The sequence below is a fragment of the Staurois parvus genome, unplaced genomic scaffold (assembly GCF_062004578.1).
Source record: "Staurois parvus isolate SC_StPar_1 unplaced genomic scaffold, SC_StPar_1.0 ptg000071l, whole genome shotgun sequence".
Taxonomy (NCBI): domain Eukaryota; kingdom Metazoa; phylum Chordata; class Amphibia; order Anura; family Ranidae; genus Staurois; species Staurois parvus.
Window position 1 is genome coordinate 2,098,910 of NW_028317867.1, and position 25,139 is coordinate 2,124,048.

A 25,139-nucleotide genomic window follows, 5' to 3' on the forward strand; every position below is an offset into this window, starting at 1 on the left:
TGGCTGCAGCATCGATCCAAGTTGCATCTGTTCCCTGCAGGCAAAGAGACACACAAACTGACAGATTTTTAACTATTCTTCATTCTAAAAAAAATTTCTGGGCTAGAGATACAATCATGAACCATTAATTCGCAGCACTGTGATTTGGTGTGTTGCAGTAAAGTGCATATTAACACAGGTTACATATGTTATGTGCATTAATATATTGCAATGCCATTCAGCTCTGATGCACATGTGTTGCAGCATACCACAACATGTGGTAACACAATACGCTGCAATGTGGTGCACTGCACCAAAAAAAAATTCTGCATTTCAGTTTTTCGTCTGTTCCTGTATTTTGGCAGCCCATTGAAAATGAATGGCCTGCATTCAACCCAACTTACATTAACATGTGACACAATGTGCGTTAATGCAATGCACAACAATAGAACAGTTTGAATAGACCCTAAAGTTTATTTAGGGCAGGTCAAACACTTTTATTGTTTTTTAAGAGTGGTCAGGTTAGCCTGTCAGGTTTGTATTGCTGTCTCTGTCGCCATGGTGGAGGCACCCTCTTTCTGATATCCATTTTCTTGGACAGAAAGAATGGAAAAAATGCCAAAATCTTAAACATGCAAGGGTTATCTTCCAATTGGCACATTTGACAGTTGGTGACAACTGCCTAAAAGGAAATATTTCCTTTCTACACATTGGGGGACACTTTATCAAGGAAATTAGTCACACAATTAGTCGAAAATCAGGCTGTGTCTCCTTCAGCAAAGTCTCTGTAACAAGTTTACAGACCTGTGCATATATATTCTTGGGCAGCCAAGTGTGACAATTTGCAATGTTTAAAGACATGTTTGTTACTTAAGATAAGACAGATTTTCATTCTAAACAGAAGCATAATTGCCAGATAGATAAATGCCCCTCCATTGTGTCTACAGGAGAGGAAGTGAAGGGATACCTCCTCAATGGGACAAAAATGGCAAACACCTGACAGCATTTCCAAAATGAAAACAGGCTTTAGATTTACTTTAAAATGGTATCATGTATTTGTTATATATATATATAATTAAACCTGTGTTTGAAAAAATATATGCATCACCATATATCATGTACTATGGTTATAGTCCACTTTATCTCTGCAGCCTGTTTTTCTGCCAATACCCTGCAAGGTCTCCCTGGAACCACTCTGACATGCATGATCCCAGCAGGGGCTGCTAAGGTTTGGGACTAGGGACCAGTTGAAGATCTAGTAGAGTAGGCATTTATGCAAATTATGGCTGGGCATGAAAATGTAGAAGGTCACGTGACATGCATGAGCATCAAGGGGTGGGTGCAAGGATGAAGAAGGCTATCTGATAGTAGTACAGTGGGCACACATGCACATTATGGGCTGGACGCGTGGAATCATGAGACATGAAGTCACAAAGCAGGAGGTCACCTGACATAACAGTGATCGCTCCCTGATCCACATGTTTGGGGAAGTGCCACAAGAAAAGAACCTAAAAAGAGTGTGGGGAAAAATCCCTAGAACCTGGAAATCACCTGGAAATTGTTGATAACAACATGAAGCTACAGGGTAATGCCTAATACAGCCCTCCATGTCTTCTTTCTTTCTCGTCTAGTGTGGTTTGCTCTATTGATTTACCTTTTTTGGAATAGCATTTTCCTGAAGCACAAACAGCTAGCATCAAACAGCACTAACAGATCCCTTAAGAAAGAAAAAAATACAAACTTGGACAACATGACCAAGGCCTGGTATTTTAAAGGAAACTAATACTAAGAAACATACTTTAGCTGTCATTATCAACTTTTCATTTCAAAATTGCTAGTTCCCTGGCTCTCTCTTGGTTTAACTTGATCTGAGTCACTGACCCAGAAGTAGTATTCATATTGAGTGTTTTGACTTATCACTGAATTTCCTGGATTGCATTCTTGCTCAAGTTCAGTTATATCCAGAGAGGTAACTAGCATTTTGAGAAAAAGATCAGCAATGACAATGCCCACATTTTTCTTAGGATGGATTTCATTTAAAGCTGTAAAAAAAAAATGAATGGAGACTTTTGTATTTTGACCTAGAAATGAACAAACTCCAATCTGCATGGTAGTCTTACCCTGTAACCTGGTCTTACTTTGTGGTCATCTCCATCATAATGCTCAGCAAAGCAACTCATGTCAATGGACAGAAAACCTTGATCTGGACCATAAGGAACTCCTTGAGTTCCAAGCAGCACTGACTGTGTCCTATTTCACAGTACAGCCATAAAAAGTATTTGTGCAAGTTTCTTCATTCTGCGCCCAACATTAAAAATCTGTTTTCAGTTAACATATACCATCTGGCCTGCTTTTCCAAGAAAAGAGCAATGATTTTGTATGTATGTTGTATATATTAACCACGTCTGTTTACTTGCTAGAATTTCTATGCTGCATATGGGATTGTTTATTTTGAAAAAAAGAGCTTTATACGTGGTGTACATTTCAACAAGTGACTCTGAGACTGGCCTCTGGAGCGAGAGACTCGTGTGCTTGTAAAAGGTCCCAGGAGGTATAAGGCTGATAGTTACATGCAGTTTGGGTAATTTTTTTGTGCGGTAAGGGTGGTTACAGAGGCTCAGTCCCTTTGCCTATTTAGAAAAAAGAATCTCTTACTAGCATAGCACCCTGGGGCAAATGCTGCGGCTCCCTGATCAAGTGACAATTTTTGGCCCTGATGAATGGCTGCAGAGGCCCAAGCGTGGGAAAGAGGTTACTTGATCTCCTATACAGGCGGAGCAGCAGGCAATTGCGGTAAGTTTGAGTATAACTGGGTCTGGGAATGGGCTAGTAAGAGACTTTCAGGGCAAGATGACAAACTCTAAGTCATTAATAATATATGAGAGGAAGGTGCTGGGTAGGGCAGAAAGTCTTCAATAAAGTTTATGAATTGTGTGTAGTTCTTGTTTCTGCTGTGATTATCTTCAGTGGAATCATCAGCCTGGATTGTGGATGCACTACCTGTTTCTGAACCAGGGAGGTGGGAGTGGAGTATGGATTCTTGGTGATAGATTCCATGTCACATGGCTGAGCAGTCAGGGGTTCCATGTGCTTCCAGGGCCATTGGTTTGGATCCCACTCTTTAAACCATTTTAAATAACAGGAAGGTTGATAATTCTTATATCATACAAGACTCCGAATTACTGAATATCTTTCATCTATGCATAATACCATCTGGAATGATTGGAGCAATTCTGTATTTCTGATTCCAAATTTATCCTCAAGCTGCCTGCAGAAAAAGCATTTTCTAGCTATCCTCACTCTACTGGATAATCTTTTTACACTATATTGTCAAAAGAATTGGGAAGCCATTACATGCACACGAACTTTAATGGCATCCCAGTCTTAGTCCTTAGGGTTCAATATTGAGTTGGCCCACCCTCTGCAGCTATAACAGCTTCAACTCTTCTGGGAAGGCTGTCCACAAGGTTTAGGAGTGTGTCTATGGGAATGTTTGACCATTCTTCCAGAAGTGCATTTGTGAGGTCAGACACTGATGTCAGACAAGAAGGCCTGGCTTACAGTCTCTGCTCTAATTCATCCCAAAGGTGTTCTATCAGGTTGAGCATGAAATTGTCCAAAATGTCTTGGTATGCTGATGCCTTAAGAGTTCCCTTCACTGGAACTAAGGGGCTAAGAAAAACAACACCACATAATCCCCCCTCTACCAAACTTTACACTTGGCACAATACAGTCAGGCAAGTACCGTTCTCTTGGCAACCGCCAAATCCAGACATGTCCATCGGATCGCAAGACAGTGTGATTCATCACTGAAGAGAACACGTCTCCACTGCTCTAGAGTCCAGTGGCGGCTTACTTTACAATACTGCACCCGACGCTTTGCATTGCACTTGGTGATGTAATGCTTGGATGCAGCTGCTCGGCCATGGAAACCCATTCCATGACGCTCTCTATGCACTGTTGTGCTAATCTGAAGGCTACACAAAGTTTGGAGGTCTTTAGCGATTGACTCTGCAGACAGTTGGATCCTTCTCCGCACTGTGGGCTTCAGCATGCACTGACCCCACTCTGTCATTTTACGTGGCCTACCACTTCATGGCTGAGTTTCTGTTGGTCCCAGCTACTTCCAATTTGTTATAATACCACTAACAGTTGACTGTGGAATATTTAGTAGCAAGGAAATGTCCCAGATGGACTTATTGCACAGGTGGCAACCTATCACGGTACCACGCTTCAATTCACTGAGCTCCTGAGAGTGGCCTATTCTTTCACAAATGTTTGTAGAAGCAGTCTGCATGCCTAGATGCTTGAAGTTATACACCTGTGGCCATGTAGGGATTGGAACACCTGAGTCCAATGATTTGGAGGGGTGTCCCAATACGTTTGGCAATATAGTGTATTAGTGCCGGTCACACTGGTGAAATTCTAGGTGCCATTTGCAAATTGAAATCGCACCTGAAATCGCATCTAATAGATGACTATAGGAGATATCTGATGCTGCAGGAAGAGGCGAATATGGGCTATTTCAGCTTTGCATGAACCTCCATAAAATAAGAAAGTGCTGTGCACATGCCACATGACTTTACTTCAAATGTAAACACAATGCAGAAGCAATGTGTTCACAAAGATCTACTAGAGTCATTGTGTAGCAAGATTGTTTCAGCTCCCGGGTTTAGTGCTGGATGCCAGGTTGGTGTTTCTAGCCCACATGCTAGAAGGAGCCCCTGATTCCTACTGCTGTTTTAAAATGGCAATGGAATTAATAAGCACTGTTCCTATGACTTTTTAAAACAGCACTTAGCACTCAAATAGTTAAATTGCTTCTGGAAAAAAATGCCCATACACATGTAAATTATCATCTGCACATGATTAACCAGTATAGGGCAGGGATAGAAATATGATTTGATCTATCAAAAGCCACATTGGCTACTATTTGAATTTTTTAATAAATTCTCCTAACATATTATGAATGTTCTGCACCCTCCCAGACCATCTTTATTTTTCAGATTTTGACATAACTATGCTTGGCCATATTTGTTACAGGTTTGACTGACCATGGCATGAAGGAGAATGCATGGGTGGTCTGTGTGCGGTCATTAGAGACATTACTAATGAAAATCTACAGCTTTGTCTTTTGTGAACTTAGTAAAGCAGACAAACTCTAGTTAGGTCTACCTAATAACAGACATTAGGTAAGCAAGGTAAGACCAGTTATGTCAGCTGAAATGTACTCCTGTACTCCTCATAGCAGTTCCCAAGAACTTTGGTCCTGGGTCATCTTACCTAAAGTCAGCTTGTTAAGTCATGGGACCTGTAGAAGCCCTGTACTGAAGGTGCCAAAGTCAGTAGAATTTTCATTCATTTTCACATAAGTCTCTGCTGATGTCAATGCTCCAATGCAGTGCTGACAAGATTCCATTTTACCTGACCTGAAACCGAAACAGAGGGAGTTTTATATGCAGCTCAGAGGTAGTTTTTTTTTATTGTACAACTCTAATAATGCCTGCCTACTAAAATGGACTGAAATTTGGAGCTTAGGCCAGCCTTGAAAATATTATCCATGTTGTATCCATGTCCACAAAATGTGGACATTACATCCATTGAAATTAGAAACAAAAATACAGCATAGACTGTATATTTTATGCCTGCAGATTGTTAATTTATAGTATAGAGAACATTGAAAACAAAGCAAAATCCAGAGAGACGTCAATTTACTGGATAGAAACAGTAGAACTTACATCACTGGTTTATGCAGGTGCAGAGATGAGATCAACTTTTGGAAAGTACTTTAAACATGGAGCATATGAAGTAATATAGGCCAATGTACATGGGATTAGGAAGAAAATAAGGATACTTTATTTTTGATTTAGAATACTCAATAATAAACCACAATGTCGAAAATTCCTAAAGCATTTAGAAAATGGCTAGAAATGTATAGTAAGCAAAAATGTTCCTGGCGTATCGGCTAGTAGCACAGCCATAGTTGCCAACATTCCCTTTGTTTTAATTCCAATCATTTTTATTGAAATTGAAGGAAGTTGTACAAAGACAAGGCGTGTACAGAAAGGACAACAAAGAAAAGTAAACTGCCCCAGTTCTATAGTGGAAGGCACAGCGCTTTCAACAGGATAACATGCTGGATAGAAGCACTGAAACAGAAAAAATTTTTTTACAAAACATGAACTAAACAACTGGACTATATAACAAACACTGGAGGGAAGCTGGTCAGTATCTAACACAGGTCAAAAGACTGGATTAACCAATCCCATACCGGGCACTTTTACCCCCTTCCTGTCCAGGCCAATTTCCAGGTTTCAGTGCTGTAACAATTTGAATGACAATTGCGCGGTCATACAACACTGTACACAAACTAAAATTTCATAATTTTCTTCACACAACTAGAGCTTTCTTTTGGTGGTAATCACCACTGTGGTTTTTATTTTTTGCTAAACAAAAAAAGGCTGAAAATTTTGAAAAAACAAACACTTTTTCTTTGTTTCTGTTATAAAGGTTTGCAAATAAATAATTGTTCTTCATAAATTTAGGCCAAGATGTATTCTGCTACATTTTTTTGGTGAAAATAACCCAAATTAGTATTTATTATTTGGACTGTAGGAAAGTTATAGAGTTCACAAACTATGGTATATATCTGAAAATTGATCAATCCTGAAGTACTGACAGCCAATCTAATTTCTTGAGGTCCAAGAAAGTCAGAACAGTACAGATATCCCCCAAATGACCCCTTTTTGCAAAGTAGACGTATTTCATAAGAGGCATGGCGAGTTTTCTGAAGTTGTAATTTTTTTGTCATAATTTTTTGGAAAATGAAGAACTTAAAAACATTTTTTTTTTTTACATACTGTCACCAGTGTAGTACAGCGTCATTATATAACTGGTATGGCGGTGATCAGGGACACTGACTGGTGACAATGTGAAAAAAAATTGATAATTTTTTTTTTCATTATTTTTTATTAACTTTTTTTTTCTTTTTTTAAGATTTGTTTTTCATATTGCACTATGACCAAAGTAGTATAATGTTCTCATAGTAACATTGTACTACTTTGGGAAATGATCAGTATTTTTTTTTTTTTTCACACAATTTGATTGCTTATAGCAAAGAATTACTTTGCTATAAGCAAGCATGTACCTAAATGAAATCGATTCATTCAGGGTTTTTTTTGATTAGCTGTGATTGGCCATGGCTAATCACATGACACAGCAGGGCTGTGATTGGCCCAGCTTGTGCATGTGATCGTTGTGACCATTCACAGCTAGACACACTTGTATACAATGGATGGCATGAAAGGAAGCCATCCATTGTATACAACTGTCATGTGACCTGCTGTGATTGGTCACAGCAGGTCACATGGTACTGGCAACGGTGCCGATACACATATCTGTCATTGGCCGTGTCCGAGGTACACGGCTGGTGACAGATCTCACCACAGAGCGGCAATGCACATTCCGGAAAGGACGCCATGTGGCATCCACCCGGAGGGACAAGCTGTTAGCCCAGCCGCCATCTGGCTATAGGCTGGGCGGCAAATGGTTAAAAGATAAGTTCACCTTTGGGAACTTGTTACATGTTCCACCCGTTTTTAGAATGGAACATATAACATGTTCCCATAGCTGCAGCCATGTTCACTGCCCCCCCTCCCTCTGACAGAAAATACGGGGAGAAGTTTCCCCATACGCTCTGTTAGATTTGAAAACCACGCAGCCGTGCGGGGTTCCGCTCACATGGCCGCATCATTCATTCACGGACTTCAGTGAATGAATTCACTGCAAGTCCTGACAGCCTTAGCGGTTGTGGGCTTGTGTTTTTCAATCAACTACCACTGTGCTGTGGAGCTTCGTGGTAGTTCATTGAAGCTTCCTGTCAGAATATCTGCTTGGCCGTACATCCCTGTATAGCAACCAGATATTCTGACAGGTCTACAGAAGACCTGCATGGCATCAGCTTAGACACAATGTCAATCATCAACCTTTGTACAACCAGGTAGATATCCAAAGTTGCCAGGAGATAATAAATTTTGATAGATTGTAGTTTTTCAAAGCAAACAAGCATTCAAGTTCACACTTCTGGTTCAGATCTCTAGATACATCAGACAAGTTGAGTATATTCATAGATTTTCAATGTCTAGTGGGGTTAAGTTTGGCAGAAAGGAGGTGGTGTACGATGAGTTTTCAATCCTGATAAATATCAGACAGATTCTTTATTAACATGCAGAAGTGCCATTACTGCAGAGGGGTTTTAGGTGTCAGAGTGATTTTTGAGATTAGGTTAAAGACCTGGTTCCAGTATGATCTGACCGATTGGCAATACCACAGGATGTGGATTAGAGAGCCAGTCATTCTGCAATTATGCCAACACTCTGCTGGATTGCCTGGGTAGATCTTATTAGGAATATTATACCACCAGTGCAAATTTTTTTTAAACAACTCCCAGTAATCAGTACATAAAGTAGATTTATTCATAGCCCTATTGGCTGCTCACCAAGAGGAATCCGAAAAGGTTAGGCCTCCATTTCGTTCCTATTTTAAAAACGTGTTTGATTTAGTTAATTTATGAGTTGCTTAATGTGTTGTAAAAGTGGGAAATACCCCTTTTTGAAGGTGCAACCAGATTATAACATTGAGACATTGTGTTATCCAAGTTAGTCATCAGGAGGATTTCTTACAGTGAAGTCGCACGATTTATAAATCGGGTGACATGCTGATTTCCTTGCGATTTGCAAGACATCTGATACAGATGTCTATGCAAATCGCAACAAAAGTAGTGCATGCACTACTTTAGAAATCGGTGCTGCTCCGACGAAGTAGGAACCTCACCGATATGACTGCTCTAATAGCGGACAATAGGGTGAGACCTTTGTTACGATTTGCAAGGTGCCTGGCATACAATTCACACTCGATGTGACCAGGGGCTTATTGGCAAAGCTTGATTGACCAAGCTGAGGTTAAAAGCTGATTGGCTACCATGCACAGGTGCACCAGATTCTGAGTGCTCCAGTTTTAGTAAATTTACCCCTTTGTGTTTTTCGTTGGAAGTGCAGAAGCTTGATACACACTCTCCAAGTTACATAGCAAGTCTAATTCCTTAAGAGGTTTATCAAGTTAAGGGAATAAACCTGCGCCCTATAAGTTGGCATATGGATATTCAGGTATTTTATGGAATTAGGTGACCATGAGTACAGAAAATGGAATATGATGGTGGATTTATGGGAGGTGGAAAGTTTAGGCCTAATTTGGAATTTAGCTTTGTTAACTTTATAGTAGGATACTATAGTGTGGGAAGCTGGTTTGTGAGAATAAGTATAACGTTGTCTGAGAAGAGTCCAGTTTTGTTATTAATAGGGCCTATTTGGATTATTGATACTTTTGGAGAAGATCTGATCAAGTGCGCAAGGGTTTACATAATGAGCGCAAAAAATAGTGGCGATAAAGGGCATTCCCTCCTAGTTCCGTTGGTGATGAAAAATTTCAAGGATATTGCCCCAGATGAGCAGGCATTGGATGAAGGGCATGTATAGAGAGACATGACAGCCAAGAGAATCTGACTTGAGAAGCCAGATTTTTGAAGAACCGACTCTATGAACCCACAGAGCTCTTGATCAAATGTATTTTTCAGCATCTAAGGCAAGGAGGAGTGAGGGATCTTGTGTAGTTCAGCATGGTTAAGTATATCAAGGATTCTCCTAGAAGTATCTGGAACTTGATGGTCTGGTTAGATCAGGGAGGGTAGAACATCAATTAGTCTAAGGGCCAGAGCTTTCACGTATATTTTAAAGTCAGAGTTCAAGAGTGAAATCTGCCTATAGTTGCTGGGAAAGGATGTATCTTTTTCTGATTTAGGAATAGTAGTCATTAAAGCTTTGTTATAGATATTGACCAAATAAGGGTCCAGGGTCAATTTAAATTGCTGATAATATTTGGGAGGCCTTCAATATCAGGTGTTTTGGAAGAGGGAAGAATGGTAATAATTTTCAGAATTTGTTTTCTATTGTTGGCTGTAAAATCCATTGAGGGAAGTTAAAATCTCCCCCAATTACTAAAAGGCCTTTATGACAGGGATCAATCTTTTTGAGAATTTTTTTGAGGAAGGCGATCTGTTTATATGATATTAGGGGTATAAATATTAACAAAAGTGTACAAGACATTATCAAGCTTGCAAATAAGAATTATAAATCTGCCACTATCATCATACAGGACATACAGTCAGGTCCATAAATATTGGGACATCGACACAATTCTAACATTTGTGGCTCTATACACCACCACAAAGGATTTGAAATGAAACGAACAAGATGTGCTTTAACTGCAGACTGTCAGCTTTAACTTGAGGGTATTTACATCCAAATCAGGTGAACGGTGTAGGAATTACAACAGTTTGCTAATGTGCCTCCCACTTAAGGGACCAAAAGTAATGGGAGAATTGGCTTCTCAGCTGTTCCATGGCCAGGTGTGTGTTATTCCCTCATTATCCCAATTACAATGAGCAGATAAAAGGTCCACAGTTCATTTCAAGTGTGCTATTTGCATCTGTTGCTGTCAACTCTCAAGATGAGATCCAAAGAGCTGTCACTATCAGTGAAGCAAGCCTTCATTAGGCTGAAAAAACAAAACAAACCCATCAGAGAGATAGCAAAAACATTAGGCATGGCCAAAACATTTGTTTGGAACATTCTTAAAAACAAGGAACGCACCGGTGAGCTCAGCAACACCAAAAGACCACGGAAAACAACTGTGGTGGATGACCGAAGAATTCTTTCCCTGGTGAAGAAAACACCCTTCACAACAGTTGGCCAGATCAAGAACACTCTCCAGGAGGTAGGTGTATGAGTGTCAAAGTCAACAATCAAGAGAATACTTCACCAGAGTGAATACAGAGGGTTCACCACAAGATGTAAACCATTGGTGAGCCTCAAAAACAGGAAGGCCAGATTAGAGTTTGCCAAACAACATCTAAAAAAGCCTTCACAGTTCTGGAACAACATCCTATGGACAGATGAGACCAAGATCAACTTGTACCAGAGTGATGGGAAGAGAAGAGTATGGAGAAGAAAAGGAACTGCTCATGATCCTAAGCATACCACCTCATCAGTGAAGCATGGTGGTGGTAGTGTCATGGCGTGGGCATGTATGGCTGCCAATGGAACTGGTTCGCTTGTATTTATTGATAATGTGACTGCTGACAAAAGCAGCAGGATTAATTCTGAAGTGTTTCAGGCAATATTATCTTCTCATATTCAGTCAAATGCTTCAGAGCTCATTGGACGCCGCTTGACAGTGCAGATGGACAATGACCCAAAGCATACTGCAAAAGCAACCAAAGAGTTTTTTAAGGGAAAGAAGTGGAATGTTATGCAATGGCCAAGTCAATCACCTGACCTAAATCCGATTGAACATGCATTTCACTTGCTGAAGACAAAACTGAAGGGAAAATGCCCCATGAACAAGCAGGAACTGAAGACAGTTGCAGTAGAGGCCTGGCAGAGCATCACCAGGGATGAAACCCAGCGTCTGGTGATGTCTATGCGTTCCAGACTTCAGGCTGTAATTGACTGCAAAGGATTTGCAACCAAGTATTAAAAAGTGAAAGTTTGATTTATGATTATTATTCTGTCCCATTACTTTTGTCCCCTTAACAAGTGGGAGGCACATATGCAAACTGTTGTAATTCCTACACCGTTCATCTGATTTGGATGTAAATACCCTCAAATTAAAGCTGACAGTTTGCAGTTAAAGCACATCTTGTTCATTTCATTTCAAATCCATTGTGGTGGTGTATAAAGCCAAAAATGTTAGAATTGTGCCGATGTCCCAATATTTATGGACCTGACTGTAGGTTGAAACGCCAGAGAGTCCTTCACAGCAATAAGCACTTCCGCATTTTTTCTAAAAGAGTTGGCTATATACACAGTATATCAATATTATACACACAAAATGTTAGAGAGTAAGGCTTAGAGCTCTTAGCTTCATGAAATGAGTCTCTTGAAATATCATGTCTCCTTTTAAAGTAAGCACTCCGTTTGAAGAGCTCTCCATTTATAAAAACTATTGAGCGCTCCAATGTTAATAGGGATTTGTTTAGGAACCATGTGTGTTAGCGTGAAAGCTGGAGAGAGTAGGTGTTTGCCCAGTGTGAGAGTGTGGAACACACAACCTGTTTGGTACCTGGGAGGGGGGAACCATCAGGGAGTCCCCATGATGAAAATCGTTCAACTGGTCCAGAGATTGAATCCAACACAGCATAGAGTAGCTGAAAACGTACCAAGTGGGGTAGAAAAATCACAGAAACCGTGAAAAATCATTAAAGTATAAGTACACCTTTGGAACATGTTACATGTTCCACCAGTTTTCGGGGTGGAACATGAAACATGCTCCAGCATCTGAAGCCTCTACCCCCACCCCCCCCCGATCCCTGGTGCTGGTGAGCCCTCTTGTAGTCCATTGATCTTCCTGCTCCCATGTAACTGCTTGCCCATATGAAGTATGAGCAGACAGCTATCCTGAGAGTCTGCCGGAGCCTGAGATTGTACCAGTTATCTGCTGATTACAAGTGCAATGCTCTGCAGGCTCCATAGAATTTTTTTTTCTCCAAAAGGTGAATTTATCCTTTAACTTGAGAGAAAATAAAAAACAACCTGGAAAAAATACCATGGTTTCAGGTTTCATTGGTAGTGAGCCCTTGTAGAATTCCAACTTGGCATAGAATTGCCTCCTGGTTTTACATAGACAGCCGATTGGTCAGTGTAAAGAGAAATTCCCATAAACTTCTCTGGGTTGTTTCTAGCAGCCTTCATTACTTTATCTTTAGTGTGAAAGAAATGAATCCGTGCAAAAACATGTAAATTATCTGGCAGAAAAGAGGGTTTAGGGATGCAATGAACTCTGTCCATGAAGAGTTTCACCTCCATAGCCTCAGGGTGCAGCTCCAACATCAACTGGTGCAAATAATCAAAGAGGAGAGGTTGTGTTACCGTCCCAGGTATACACCTGAATTAAATGTTGTTTCAACAGGACGTGTCCTCTATGTTTAGAATTAATTCTTTGATTCTCCAGGTTGTGCTTCATGTATGCATCAGAGCATTGTGAGCGTGGCATATATTTTTTATTTTATTCTAATCATGAGATACTTAGAGTGAGGTCTTGCACAGTAGAGGTGATAATAGTGAGCATAGAGGACATATCCATGTGCAGAGATTCCCTGAGTGAAGGCAGCATATCTTTTAAGTCACCAAAAGGTGGCTGGTTCAAAGGATGCACAATAATTCTCTAGTGGCATCAGTGAGGCAGAAATATCACAGCCTGAAATGGAGAACCACAAGATTCTGTTGGTAGTCATGGACATTTTGTGGACTATACAGAGACAAACTGGGTATCATAAAAGTTCTTTATTAGACCTCATTAAAACAATACATCACATGTTAAAATACTCTTTGCTTAAAGGTTCACATCATGTACAGATTTCAACATAATTTACTTGTAGACACATTTCGGGAAGCCTTCTTCAGAAAGACATGTGAAAGCACATGTAAATACATCTGTTATAGGCATATGTTCTCATTGCATTGCTAACCTGTCATATAGATAAGTATACAGTGTAAATGAATCATACCCATACACTGGAACCCACTGTTGATCTTTAAATAAGGATAAAAATGCAATCTGCTGGAATTCACATCACGTAAATGTTTGCCATGGAGGTATATCCCTATACACCAAGGCTACCACCTTAAACAAAATAAAAGGCATGGCACAGGAAATTGGTTCAGCAAGCTGCAGATGTTTTGGCTGGTTTGGTTGAGCAATTGTCACAACATTTTTGGCAACAATTCTCAATAGAGCTCCGATTTGTTTTCAGGTAGCGTAGTTATTAATAAACCCTATGGTGCACTAAAGTGCAGTATTACCATTTTTCTTAACTACAAACTGTTAAAGGAAAAAAAATGTGACTGTTGTCGTGCTTTGCTATACTTACAAATAAATCACAGTAATGTAAACCAGCAGCATATGCTGATGCTCGACACATTGGTTACAGCCTGAATGTTTACTCAAATGCTGTGTCCACAATTGTGGCCAAGAATAATAACATTTATATAACATTCTGCTGAACATTAGTTTTTAAAACAAGCCAAAGAGACATAGTTAGTTGTCTAATTTCCAAACAGGAATACACTATTTACAGTGTGGATTCTGGGCATGAGCTACATAGTTTTGCTCTCAAAGCTTCCCTTGTAATAATGTTTAGGAACCACTATAAATGCTAGTTGCCTTTATTAATAGCCTAGAAGTATATTTCATAGGTAGTTTCCATACCTTGGCATAAGACATTCACAGTTAAAGCCTTGAAGTGACACTAAACTCTGGTTTTAAAAAGAAATATTCAAAGTATGTATTCTTAACTGACATAAGTATCTTCTATTGGTCTCAGCCACCTCCAAATCTCCATTTTGATTGACAGAGTCTATGTCGACTGTTCCCTCAGTAGGAAGTCATCCATGCATCCCGCTGTGGGAATGCCCCAGAGTGAAGCAGAGCAAACAGTTTGAACCTTGGTGAAAACCCAAGTGCAGTTGATGGAACAAAAGGAAAGGCATTGAATTGGCAATGCTGATTCCAGCACAAAGCACAGGAAGCATTGAAGCACCAAAAAAATCAGGACATGCAAATAGGCATATTTAATGTCCACAGGGACCAGAGAGTCCACTGCAAGGACAGATGACAGACCTGCTAATAAATACTATGAAACATCCTTATACCCAAAAGGAAGGTTTTGAGAACTTTTGGATCCAGAATGGGGTGAATGTCCCCTTATGTGTTGGGAACAGTGAACAGGTTCTCTGGAACCTTTTCCTTTCTGCAACAAAGGCTATGACCTGTTTGAGAAAGGAGTTGCAACAGAGCAGCATTGAGGTCCCCTAGTCTTTGCAGGGATGTTCACAGGTTTCACAGCATGAAGTAGGGCAGAGTCAGACTTTGAAATCCAAGCTTGTAGCCCCTGGCAACCACACTCTGGACCCAAATATCTGATATGTCCTAAACCCGGCAGCCACAATGCCCAACAGGTTTTGTGGACTATACAGAGACAAACTGGGTATCATAAAAGTTCTTTATTAGACCTCATTAAAACAATACATCACATGTTAAAATACTCTTTGCTTAAAGGTTCACATCATGTACAGATTTCAACATAATTTACTTGTAGACACATTTCGGGAAGCCTTCTTCAGAAGCACACGTGAAAGCACATGTAAATATGCTGAATGGGATGAATGTCCCTTTATGTGTTGGGAACAGTGAACAGGTTCCCTGGAACCTTTTCCTTTCTGCAACAAAGGCTATGACCCGTTTGAGAAAGGAGATGCACCAGAGCAGCATTGAGGTCCCCTAGTCTTTGCAGGGATGTTCACAGGTTTCACAGCATGAAGCAGGGCAGAGTCAGACTTTGAAATCCAAGCTTGTAGCCCCTGGCAACCACACTCTGGACCCAAATATCTGATATGTCCTAAACCCGGCAGCCACAATGCCCAACAGACATGCCCTTAATCTGATAAGTGGGGGTGTCCCTTCATTGAGATAAGGTCTTGTTCATGAGGCATTGGGGCATTTTGGAGTGCAGGATTTATGGTGGAACTGAGTCCTAGGCTTAGCTTAGAGGCCTGGGAATAAGTAAAGGAACTCTTATTAGCCTCTAAAGTAAAGAGCTTTACAGATATACATCTGTGGCAAAATGGTAATATTTCTCCTAGTGATGTCCTTGATGAAGTTGTCCAGGGATTCGCCAAAGAGGTGTTCTCCATTGAAGATATGCAATGGCCATTTATTGCACTGATGTTCCCCAGACCAACATCTGAGCCAAAGGGTCCTCCACATGTGCACTGACAGGAGATTATTATGGGATATTAGGCAAAAATTATAAATAAATAATATCTGCTAAATCATCAGGGCCACAGGCATGAGATCAGGGCCACAGGCATGAGATCTAGAATGAGATCTAGCTATTGGTGGAAAGAGGGATCTGTTAGTACAGATCCAGGATCCTGAGACATGTCCTTGAGAAGGTAATTCTGGTGCACAGAGATGAGATAAACAATGTATATAGAGTGATGCAAGGAATAGCAATTATGTAAAACACTGTAGAATAAAGAATAACGTCCATAAACAAACAGAAAAGTATTTTTTGGAAGTCTCTCGGGCAATCCGCCCAAAGATTAGCGCAAATTAGCGGCAGCCATCCTAGGAGCAAAGCCAACTCTGTATGCAAGAACAAAGGAAAGAAACAGGAGACGCCCATCTAAGTGCAGTAATTAAAACCGTGTTTAATGGTAAAGGATTAAAAACACTTACAAAAGTAATAAAAAAACAAGCTCATCTGTGTGTGAGAGGGATGATGATTCCTCAATGTCCTGCAGGCACCACCGGTGGCATGGGGGATGTATGCTGGGCTGATGGAGATGTGTGATGGCACAATGGAGGTCTGTTCTGTAGATTAATGGTGCTGAGAAGTTGATCCAGCAGTGTATGTACAGGAAGAGACCTACAACCAGCTTGGAGTGCACCGGTGGAAATGAAGTCACCGTGACAGGCAGAGGATCAGTCCGATCAGGAAGCACAGACATGGGACAAGCAGGCTAAGCACGTAGCCTTACGTTTTTAGCCTTTATTTAGCCTTTTATTCACAAGGTCTCTAAACACTGGGATGTTCTCTATAGGAACAAACTTGTTAAGACACTAAATGGTTGGATTCACTACAGAAATGGCACACTTTTTAAGGAGCTCCTCCTCAATAGGATATTGCTGGGCAACACACTTGGGACAAGTGAAGATTTTCCCTGAATTAGGCCAGTCATTATATAAAACAGGTTGCAATAGTGAGTGTACAGAAAAGGTTTTATTAGAGCTTTGAAGGGAATCCAGGCTGGTAGCCTTGGGTGTGACTGGTGCAGGTTGTTCCAGGTCTAGGCACATGTGTACTGTGAAATACACACAGCAAAAGTGCAACTACCCATATATCTTGAATGAAGAAGAGCCACAGGTGCCTGATTCACAGTTGCTCAACTGTTCGCAATAGTAAGGTAAGGAAAGATCCACACGGCCATAGATGCTATTTAGATGCTTATATTTATTCCAAAGCCACAGTATAACAATTGCAGATACAAAAAAGTTGATGCGTTTCAGCCTACATGGGTTTAGTCACAACTAAGTTATGGCTAAAGCCATGTAGGCTGAAACAAGTCAGCTTTTTTGTATCTGCATTTTTATACGGTGGTCTTCAAGTAAATATAAGCATCTAAAGAGCATCTATGGCTTTGTGGATCCTTCCTTACCTTACATGCATACTGTGGTTATAAGGTCCTAAATGGTATAATTACATTTTAGAGTTATGTCAGCAGACATACTTTTCATGAAACCAATTCAACAAACAAGGATAGGGTATATTCCTATTCATCCCCAGCTGATGGAAGTAGAAGGGGTTATGCTAGACTGTCCTTACAGCTTTGTTTGCCAATGTACAATCTGAATGCAGCAGCATAATTCAATGTACTTGAATTACTCATTATGTAGAAATAGGATTTTTTTTGTCCATAAGTGCACACATTAAGTCAATTTAACACATATGAGCATTAATTCATACATTTTCAAATATTATCTTTCAGAGTCTTGGTTTTCTTTGCAATTTAACTGTCTCTACTCCATGAATACACATAACAAAAGGTTGATGGATACATCATATAGCTGGGTATTTTCATTTTTTTCCAACTATTTAAGTTGGAAGTAATACAAATAAAATTGCAAAACAAAAAAAAAACATTGAAAACAATTGTTTGATTTTCAGTTTAAAGGCCAATCTGATTAGGAATGATCAGATCATTTCCCAAACAGGGCAACTGCTTGATTTTTGATTAAATAATTTGCAAAAATGTGATCAAAATGACAGCATGCACTCACCAATTTTGAATATATTTGATTAACATTTAACTGATCATTGCATAAAATCAAGTTGTGAGTCCAGCATTAGTGAAAAGGTGGTATTTTATGATGCACACTACTATGAATGAGGTCTACAGCACTGGAACCAGATTATTCACAAGGCAACCCAGGCAGAAGCGTAGGGTCCAGAGGATATCTAGGGGCCCTAATAACAAGCTTCATCCTCCTACAGTAAACTGGGAGATAGCACTATTAGTCAAAGCTGCACACCTGCCTAACACTTCACAAGGAAGAGATGCGTTTGTAGAGATTTGGTGTCTCATAAAGGTGTGCTCTATAATTACAGACAGTGCAAATGGGATGAATTATTTGTGCCTACTTTAATCCTCATCAGTGTCAATCAAAGGGATAGGGACCAAAGTTGCTACCTTGCCTAGGGCCTCATTCTGTCTTAATCTATCTCTGTTCAGTATTAGTCTTGATTTACTAAAAGAAAATGAATCAGAGCACAAAGAAAGCATAAAGAAGATAATTTTCACACCTGTGTTGCATCCTTACAACAACATTCAAACCATCACACTCCCTGTAAAAGATCAGTTAAATGATACGGAGAATGTGTATTTATGAAGTGACCTGCATTATCACATTTATTTCTGCATTGATGAAGGAGGGTATCTGTCTACCAGTAGAAAATGTTGTTGTTTAATTTTGCAAGACAGATCATCTGTTGCAAACATTGGCCATCCATGAAAAACCAGGGGATATCAAAAAAATACTTGACATTTCAAAAACACCTGAATTTTTCAACTAATCAGTGTCACTTTCTGACACATTGTAACATGAGTAGGCTAAATGAAATTCTATACAGCTAAAAAGTTAAAAACATTTTTTATACAGTTCTGTCTAAACAGTCAAGGAGGAAGGAGGGGATGGGCCACTCGGACTAATCAGTTGTGTTTTTTGAGCTTGAGCTATTGTTCTCTGTAACAATCAGCTTCTTATTAGCTTAACAGTTCAGCTTGGTGAGCATATGAAAAGGAGCTCAAAGTCCCAACTACTGGCTGAGATTTGTAAATATTAAAGTGGTTGTAAAGGCAGAAGGTTTTTTACCTTCATGCATCCTATGTATGAAGGTACAAAAACCTCCTGAGTGCAGCCTCCCCTCCCCCAATCCCAATTTAGCCATATGCACAAGACTGGAGGCATTCTCGGCTCTCTCACATCTCATTGGCTTAAAGACAGTAGTTGAAACCATTGGATCCTGTTGCTGTCAATCACAGCCCATGCGGAGGGAGTGTGGTACAGGGCTGAGCCACGCTTTGTGAGTCTTATGGACACACAGAGGTGGCTCAGGAGCAGCTCGGCTTGCTAGGGGGGCACTCAGCGAGGGAGGAGCTAGGAGCACTGGTGGGGAGCAGGTAAGTATGACATGTTTGTTATTTTAAAAAATAACCTTTAAAATCACTTGAAATATACATATTTACCTGTCTAAAATATGAAAACAAATCCTGAACAAAGAAGAAAGAAGGAAGACAAGTGAAACAGTCTGCAAATTAAGCTCAACATAAAGACCCAAAATATCTACACCCCACCTTGGTCAGTTGTAAAAAAAGAGAAACTGTAAAAACAGAGAAAAGTAGTGACAATGTTGCATGTTCAGCTGTGTGCTGATGTACATTCAGGTAACCCAGAGGGTTGCTAATTTTGTACACAAAACAAATATGGAAAATAGGTGGAGCTTTCAGTCTATTAATTTATATTTCCATAAAAACTACAATTATATTTTTCATTGCACTTAGTTGGATGTTTGCAGCAAAGGTACACATTTTTGAACTGAGTGAAAACAAGCAGTATAAACACTATTTATCGTGCTTTACGAAAATGGATTTTTCATTTTCATTTTAAATGGCATCACAAAGCATTATTACAGTAGTGGCCAACACAGCCACACCACAGTAGTGCCCCAAAGTGCACATGGAGTGTGCGGTCTTTAAAATACTGCAGGTCAGGCCCGTTCTTTAACCACTTTCCCACTGCCCCTCAACAGAATTACTGCTACAGGGCAGCAGGGATGCGCAAAATCACATGCATATTTTATACACACACACATATGATTTTCATTTCCAGGCAGGGGGCACGCCGCCCTACCCGTGCCACTATTGCTGGCTAGGGATGTCAGTCACTAGGTCCCAGCCAACAATTCCCGGCCGGCACTCGGCGATCATTGGGTAAAGCTGACTTTTGGAATCCATATATCCACCTGGGAGGAGGAAGACCTTTTTCTGCATCCTTAAAGGAGGGACCTACCTATCGTGACAAGACCAGCTTTGTTCCTTCTGGATTGAGGATCCATGGGCTTTTGATATATACTGCTGATAAATATATATCTTATTTCTGGTGAGTGCGTATTTCTGCTACTTCCTCACGGATCACCAACATTGAGTTTCCACTTGTCACCTGACATGTTTCTATGAACTGGACTTGCAGTGGACTAATTTCGGATTTATTATTAATACCTACAGCGCTGCACTGTTTTTTATGTTATTCTGTATAAGTACTTATCGGTTGCTTAGCGTGCTCATCTGCTGCTCAGGACCAGCGCTCACTGTGTTTTTTTCCTTTTAAGTTATGCGTATTACTTTTAATCCTCAGGCGTATAATCAATCCTCTGACGTTGATACCATCACATGAATCATTAACTTACCAGATACTTCACAATCTGTACTACAGTTCTACAAAAATATATTAACTTTTGGTAAGCTATACAATAAAATGGATATTTAAGAACTCACAGGATAATGGAGTGAAGAGGTGGAAGAGTTAAAAGTTAGGGCAGTTTTGGGCTGCATGTGGTGGGTGGTCTGTACTCAGGGGGGCGCCCTCTTGCTACTCAGAGTTCCTTGCTTCAGATGGGGGAGGAGGCTAGAGGTCTGTACTAGCCCAGTCTTCATTACTCACTTGAGTGCCCTTCTTTAGTTCTCTTTCAACTGCCCACTTTATATCGGCTTCATTACACCAATGCTCCATTTGTAATGTAAATGCCCAAACTCAGGGAAGTTTTTCTTTTGGCCTTGTCTGTGGAAGAATACAGAGAGGTATTCAAAACCTATTAACACAAATCAATGGCACCAATAAAAGCAAAATCTCCTTAGTAACATAATCTTGATTGCAAAGGAAGAACTGAGAGCATTTAGGAGAACAGTAGCCAGCATGGCAAAAGCATTTGCCTGGAAGAATTTAACACAATACTAAGAGGAGATATTTGAATGGAAAGAAAAAAGTAAAACGAACACACAATGAACAGTTACTTTTTTTTCTACAAAAGTGAACAATTGCCTACACGAAATCTCTCGTGTGCTTCATTGCAAAGAACTGTGATACAATGTAGCTTAGCAAAGTGAAATGACAAAGCTGCCTGCACATTATCTTGCACTGTACACCATATTAAAGGACCAAGAAGCAAAAGAGATCAACCACACTACTCAATTAGTGCTACCTTTAGCAAAGGAAAGCAGGCTGAAACTGATAACTAGTAGGGAAAATTAACTACCAAGGTATTTCAACAATCTGCATGTATAAATGATGCAGCTCAGAGTTGAAGGGGTAGCTTTTGGAACCAATGGGCACCTGATAAATATGGTGCTTTATGAGTCAATTAGTGTTAGGCGATAGGTAAGATTAGGGTATATGATTTATATTTAGTGGGTTAGGTAAGGTTATGTTACATTTTGAGGTTCAGCTTGATTTCTAAGTTTAGTTTTCAAAATAAGGTTAATATTTAAAGTGTAAGTCCAGCCAACATATTTTTTAGTTTTTGGGTAGAGTATGGAAAGAGAAGGACCCCTGTGAAATTATTGTTACTATCCCGGGCTCCATTTGAAATATTTTTCCCCCACTTACTACCATGGTCACTATAGTTTAACCAGGTAAGCATTGAGGAAAAATCTGCTACAGGGACACAGACGAAAGGCTAGAACCCCTGTCAGCTAACAAGCTAAAAAATATATTTTTATTTTCTGTTTTGCTGTGAAATTTTCCCTTACTTCTTGTTCAATAAACCATTGTGACTGGGACAGTAAGTAAGGGAAGCCCATTTAGCACTACAAAACTGACTGGGGTACCAATCCTTTCTTTAGCAGAGCACAAACTTTAAAGTGGTTTTACACATCAGACATAAAATATGAACAAAGCTTATCCCGCTATAGTGTATATTTGTCTAAATCTAAAGCACTAAGTGTTCATTTCTGTCTGCTGCATTGTTTCTGAGCTATCTGCATGAATCACGTCTGACAGGTTTTCCTGACACCAAGAGAAAAAAGGGGACAGGAGAGGGATCTCCAGCTGATTGACAGCCTCAGCTCTGTTCCTGTGTGCTGCATGAAGGGGAGTGTGTCTCTTCCCTGCAATCAGCTCTCTCCTACTGAGCTCTGCTGTATGTACAACCCCTGGCAAAAAGTATGGAATCACCACCACTGAATGAAAATGTTCATTCAATTGTTTAATTGTGTAGAAAAAAAACTAATCACAGACATGCCTCAAAACTATTTTCATTTAGCATTCCAACACGTAAAAAAAATAAAATAGAAAACTGTAGTCAGCTCCTATTTATGAGCTCTTTAATTTTCAAATAAACTTTTAAAAATGCACCAATGGCAAAGGATCCACATAACATTATGAGTTTCTCACAGAGAGAGCAGAGATTAATCTGTTTGCTTTTAAATTCTCTGATACTCTGTAGGACATGTATCAACAGTGCAGGAAGAGAGCTGAAAGGAAGATGAATGAAATCTCAATTCTTCAGTTGTATGTGTAAATTTCAGCTTCTTCTATTGAGCTCTGTAAACAAAATACTTTTTTCAAAGATCAGCTAAGAATAAATAGACTATATGTGGATAGAAGTACAAAAAATGGCCACTGCCCCAGTCTATAACTGGCCTTCACAGCAAGGAGCACATGGAAGGGTGACGCATGTCAAACAAAACAGAAAAATTCTCAACTCAACTTGCCAGCCAGCTTGCAAACAAACCGATTTCGGTTTGTTTGCAAGCTGGCTGGCAAGTTGAGCTGGGAATTTTTCTGTTTTGTTGTTTGATATATGTGGATAGAAGCCTAGAGTTCTGTCTGCTATACATGAATGAAATATTTATATGCAGTTTCACATTTACCTGGTAAGATAATATATACAAAAAGATGGAGGCAAACGTTTTAGTTAGAGCAGATGCTTTAAAAAATAACTAAATTAATATTTTTTTTATCAATACCAACCTACAAAGTAAATAAACAAAAATAAACTAAAATTCAACATTCTGTGTGTCCAGTATTTGGCTTTAAAACCGCATCAATTCTCTTGGGCACACTTGTACACAGTTTTTAGGTTGTTCCAAATGTATAGAAGAAAAGTACAGTTCTTCTGTGGATTTAAGCAAGCTCAGTTGCCTTTGTCTCTTCGTTTAATGACAGACTGCCTTGATGTTGAGATTAGGGCTTTGAGGGGGCTATGCCATCTCTTCCAGGACTTCTTTTCACTGAAGATAGTTCTTTATGATTTTTGCTGTATGACTAGGGTTATTGTCCTGCTACAGAATGCATTTGGACAGATCAGATGCATGGAGGAGTCCAATAATTCTGTCCAAATTTCCAACTCCATATGCAGAAATGAAGTCCCAAGCTTGCAAGGAACCTTCACTATTCTTTACTTTTGCCTGCATACACTCTCATCCTTGAGCCACTTTCCTGGCATTCAGGGTACAAGCTGCCATTTTTCATTGCCAAATATAAATTTGGACCCATCAGTCAAGAGCACCTGCAGCCAATTTTTTTTTTTGCACACCAGTTTTTGTGTTTTCATAGGTGTTGTTCCCATGTTTAAAGTATGGTTTTTAGCCACAAGTCTTTCATGCAACATTTCGACCAGACTTAGTTGTACCAGGTTTCTGCCAAGCCTCACCTGATGGAACCACTAAATATATTGATTGTAAAGGAAAGACAGCATGATGTGTCCTTCACCTGCTTCACTGTTTTCTTCGTGAACCACTGCATTTTCTGGTATCAGCATTTGCTGTTTATTCTGCAGAAGCGCTTGGACAGCACATCTGGAGAAATCTTCCTTGCCTGTGAGAGAACTTGATGTAGTAAGACAACTCTTGTTGCTGCACTTACCATTGTGTAAGATGTTTTACACTGAACTGTCTTCAGCAATCTCAACTTGTTAGTAGGACATTGCTTTTCCTTACTTAGCCTTCTACGATGATTCTGTTTGATTTAAAGGAGTATAGCAACAGGAATGGTTTTATATGTGGAAGCCACTAACATTGTTTTCCTTACTCATTTTTTCTGACTGTTTTTCACTAGTTTTGCATTTGGCTAGGGTCATTGTCACTACTGGTAGCATGAGGCATTACCTGAACCCTACAGAGGTTGCACAGGCAGTCCAACTCCTCCAGGATGGCACATCAATATGTGCCAGAAGGCTTGCTGTGTCTCCTAGCACAGTCTCAAGAGCATGGAGGAGATTCCAGGAGACAGGCAGTTACTCTAGGACAGCTGGACCAGGCCGTAGAAGGTCCTTAACCCATCAGCAGGACCGGTATCTGCTCCTTTGTGCAATTAGGAACAGGATGAGTACTGCCAGAACCCTATAAAATGACCACCAGCAGGCCACTGGTGTGAATGTCTCTGACCAAACAATCAGAAACAGACTTCATGAGGGTGGCCTGAGGGCTCACTGCCCGGCTCCATAGAGCTTGATTGGCATCGAGCATTGCCATTGAACACCAGAATTGGCAGGTCCGTCACTGGCGCCCTGTGCTTTTCACAGATGAGAGCAGGTTCACCCTGAGCACGTGACAGACATGAAAGGGGCTGGAGGAGCCGTGGAGAACGTTATGTTAGACCCTACGCTGGTGCAGTGGATCCTGGATTCCTCCTGGTGCGAGCGTACCATTGAATGGTCGCCACGCTCGCCTGACCTAAATCCAACAGAACACCTCTGGGATATCATGTTTTGCTCCATCTAACACCGCCAGGTTGCACCACTGTCCAGGAGTGCACTGATGCCCTGGTCCAAATCTGGGAGGAAATACCCCAGGACACTATCGTCGTCTCATTAGGAGCATGCCTCGACATTGTCAGGCATGCATACAAGCAAGTGGGGGTCATACAAACTACTGCGTACCATTCTGAGATGCTGCAATGAAATTTCAGCAAAATAGACTAGGCTGCTG